This window comes from Lichenostomus cassidix, chromosome 1, assembly GCF_008360975.1.
Source record: "Lichenostomus cassidix isolate B80296 chromosome 1, HeHo_3.0, whole genome shotgun sequence".
Taxonomy (NCBI): domain Eukaryota; kingdom Metazoa; phylum Chordata; class Aves; order Passeriformes; family Meliphagidae; genus Lichenostomus; species Lichenostomus cassidix.
The window spans coordinates 35,920,781-35,925,038 of NC_139479.1; the positions used below are offsets into that span (position 1 = coordinate 35,920,781).

General features: G+C 35.1%; 1 long non-coding RNA gene across 1 annotated transcript; it reads left to right on the forward strand.

Moving 5' to 3' along the window:
* The first annotated feature begins 294 nt into the window (after nucleotides 1-294).
* Nucleotides 295-3,518, forward strand: LOC146444533 (uncharacterized). Its single transcript, XR_014849732.1, has 3 exons — nucleotides 295-403; nucleotides 1,266-1,373; nucleotides 2,739-3,518. It is a non-coding gene; the product is annotated as an uncharacterized LOC146444533 (long non-coding RNA).
* Nucleotides 3,519-4,258: the final 740 nt, after the last annotated feature.

Genomic DNA, 4,258 nt, shown 5'->3' on the forward strand with positions numbered 1-4,258 from the left:
GAGCTCGGCTGTCTCCTCCACTGGCCTGGAAGCAAGAGAGGCAGGGGCTGCCCTTCCTGCTCTCTGTTCTTAGCCCAGTTCCTCGTGATATTTCTCCTTCCCCCAGAGAAACCTGGGAGAGGAGGAGTGCAGCCAGGTGCCCCCTTCCCCTGAGCCTGGCAACTTCTTTTGTCTCTCTTAAGTATCGATAGTTAAGGTGTCTTAGCAACAGATTGGAGAAAAATTCCCAAAGAGAAAGAAATCAAAAGGAACAAATCTTACCCTCCAACACTAATAATAATCCCTACTGTTTATCCAGTATTATGTATCTATTTAAAAGTGGAACTTATTCTGCTAAATATATTGCAGTGTTCTCCAGTGTAGCACAGATGTAAGAAAGAAGATAAAAACCAAATCAAAACAAGTGAGTAGTGTGACCCTCGAACAGGAGCTGTCTGAGTTTCTTTTGAAATTATACATGGAGGTATTTACAGAGAGCTAGCTGATTGCCTTTTTCTCTCTGGTTTCAGTTTTTTGCTTTGGTTTTTTTTTAGAGTCACATTTACGTTATTGCTTTTACTTTTTAAAAAATACCATTCTTCTTTTTCCTGTTTACTTTTATTAAAAATTTTTATGTGTTTTAGTTTGAGTGTAAAAGTCGTGATTACACAATTGTCATGAGCTTTCACACAACTGAAATTCAAAAATTTAAAATTAAAAAAGATGTAAAATATTTTCTGTTTCCAGATTTAATTATCTTCATTTGCAGGGTAATGGATTTCAAGTCCAGATACAGCATTTTTGCCTTTTTTTTTTTTTCTTTTTTTCTAAACAGAAATTTGAGAGATTGATCAATTCTATGTTTATATCACAAAATCATAGAATCAGAGAATCAGAGAAGGGACCTTAAAGATCACCTAGTTCCACCCTCCCTGCCATGGCCAGACACACCTTCCACTAGACCAGGTTGTTCAGAGCCCCATCCAGCCTGGCCTTGAACACTTCCTGGGATGAGGCATCTACAACTCTGGACAGATTGTTCCAGTGACTCATTATCTTTACAAAGACATCCACCAAGTTATACACACATTCATCCTGCATTTGATCTTTTACAAAAAGTAAAACACCAGTATAAACTTGCAGTTGTGCAGGATGTAATTCTTATCCAATAGGACATTTTTCTTCTGTCTTCCTTTATTTTCATCACTGCTTTGTTTCCTTCAAATAGTTTAAAAAACCACTGTCATTAATATTCATATGAGATTTTTCCCTATCATGTGATCCAGACTAGCATAGAAAAAAATGTCTACCCAATTCTTAAAGCTGGAATTACTCCAGCTTGTAACGTGAAATGATTTACCAACCAAGAATGACTGTCTCCAGAATTTTGTCAGGTAAATCATTCCCCAGGCTCTTTGGTTCTTCACTGTATGCTAATCCTGTTTAGAAATAGTTGAAGTCTTAGTCTGATTTATGTAACGTTATTGGTGGTGTGTGCCAGTTTCTCTTCACATTTTACAGACCCATCTTTGGCAAAATTGAGTGTTTGCAAAAATGTATTTGACAAAATCAGTTACGGTAAACATCATGATCTGACAAAGAGCTGGCCGACTTTGAAAGGTTTAAGGCCTCCAGATAGATACAAATAAGATAAGAAAAAGCAGACACATGTTAAATCATCCAACAGCAGAGGGGATACTTTATGGAAATGAACTTGCAAGATAATAATTTGAATTTGACAAGGTGATAATTAACGTCCCTAGATAGACTCTTTCCACATCTGTATGCCTTTCAGTGAAGTTGGTTAGCATATTAACTACTGTTGGAGAATGCTTAAAAATATTCATGGGATGTTAAACTGCATATTGTTATTCATTTCAATTTGTATAATAAATGTAACAAAATGCAATGCGTACAGTATTACACAAGAGGTACTAATCTCTATTATAGACTTATTTTAAAGAACTCTGATACTATACTAGGGTCTCAGATGCCAATTTTATCCAGAGAAATTCAAAAGATTTAATATTAATTAGTCTTTCTGGCAAGAACAACAAGGTGATAAATTTCTTTTGAATGTGAAATACTGAGGCCAAGACTTTCTCAGTGCAGTAGCTGGAACTATTTTATATTGTACTTACTGAATAATGACTATCAATAGGCACTTTTACTGGAAATACTTTAAAAGCAACTAGCTTCATGGAAAAGCTTTGAAGCTTACATCTGTAATAAAAGGTTTGTTGTTAACTGGTGATAGCTTTTTGGACTAACTTTAAACAAATAGCACCAAAAAACTATTGGTGGATTGTTGAAAAGCCATGGATTTACTGCATCAATGAGAAAGCATTCATGTATTTCTATAAAAGACATAATTTTTTACAGGGAAATAAAAGAAGAAAAATAAGGCAATTTTAAATGTAAATACTACGTCTATGTTTCCAAGCAGACTCAGGTGTCATTTACATTTTGCCTTCCATTAACAGTACATTTTTAAAGTAAGACTTCTACTTTTCCACACTTAGTGGAGTCATGTAATGAAGTGGTCTCAGGGTACTGGAATTGGATTCACTGCAGCTGAAACAGTGGAGGAATACATGGTGGGAAGCTCACCTAGGGCATTCCATCTGCAGATGGGCATTTCCCTGGGAGACAGATGAGGACTGATCTCCATATTATCTCTCTGTGGTCTTCGGGTCCTTGGCACCAGCTGCTCTGCTCTGCAAATCCGTTCTAATGGTCTACAATAATTGTTTCTGCAGGTGTAGTCTCTGTGTGATAGATAGAAGTGGAGTGCATGCACATTAAAAAGTGGAAGCCTTCAGGTCTGGGGAATGACTGGCAGCACCAGCTGGAGAGAGATGGAAACTTTGCCACTTAAAGTAAAGATTTAGTGTGAAGAGCTCAAAACACTGAGAGAGCAAAGGATTATCAAGTCTGCCGTAGGAGTGATTGTCGTCTCTGAGTCACTGGAGTGAAAGACATTAAAAACACTGTGATATGAAAGTGCTGTAAAAGCCTATATGACCAAAAGGGATGTGTTTAATGTTATTTTTTTCTTTTTTTAATATTCTGTGTCCCTAAATGAAGGAGAATTTTGCATTGACATAGCTTTTCTCTTAAGTTGACATTAGTCTGTCATCTTTTACAGTAGCAACATAATTATCATATAGCCAGCAATTTATGAATCATTTTGCAATGTTACATGTTTTTGTTAGCATTTAATGCTGTAACTTAACACATGGTATTCATATTGTGTGGAGTGATTTCCATGCATCATGATTTCCTCATTTAGCTGTGCCAAAAGTTATTTACAACTTGGAATATTTCTTCCTGACATTTTTATTCTTCTTTTCCAGCCTTCATATCATCATATCACTATCTGCAGAGATCATGTCACAATTAGAAAAAAAGGCCAATATTTTTACAACCTGATAGATTTCCCTACATCTCTTTTTTGCATTTTGCTCCAAACCCTTCATTTAAAATAAAACAATGTAAAACATCAACTTCTGTAGCATGCTTAGTCAGTAGTTGGTGAAATACTAAATGACATTTCATCTTGGTTTTGTTACAGTTTCCAAAAACATAAAACACATGCAATACTTCTTGATCTTGACAGATTTAATTTCATGCAGTTTAAGAGCGTGGTTTTAAAATCTCCATGACTGAGAAAACATCGATCTGATAATAGCTTTTTTTTCCCTGGTTAGCTGCTACACAATTGTCCCTGCAGGAGGTTATAAAGAGGCAGGTTTTAGAGGGCTAAAATTCAAAGGAAATCACTATTGTCTATTCCATTAACATCACAAAAAAAGCATTCTTACACGTATTCATGTGTTAATATTTTTAAGAAAAATATATTTGTATCAAGTTTACTTGCCATCAGTAAAGTAACTTCAGTATTGTATGTTAAAAAACTCAGTATTAAATTATTATACATACCCCTTTTAACATTGAATTTCCTTGTTTTCAGTTACAAAAATGTGAAAAGGGGGAATAAGGTCTCCTGCTTTATCTCAATTCAGTAATCACCACTCTACTTCCTAACTTCTGAACTATATTATTCATTTCATTTCTAGCTGCTTTTGATGTAGCTGTGAACAGCTGAATTAAGGCTCTAATGTGGAGTCCCACTTTGTTACAGAATATGCTTTTGGGTTTTTTTATATTTGAAGGGAGGGGATGTTATATACTGCTTTTAAACCATATTATTATCATACAATACTTAATACAAACACATAACTATCGGGGAGAGAATTGAAATTAATTAAAACAATCA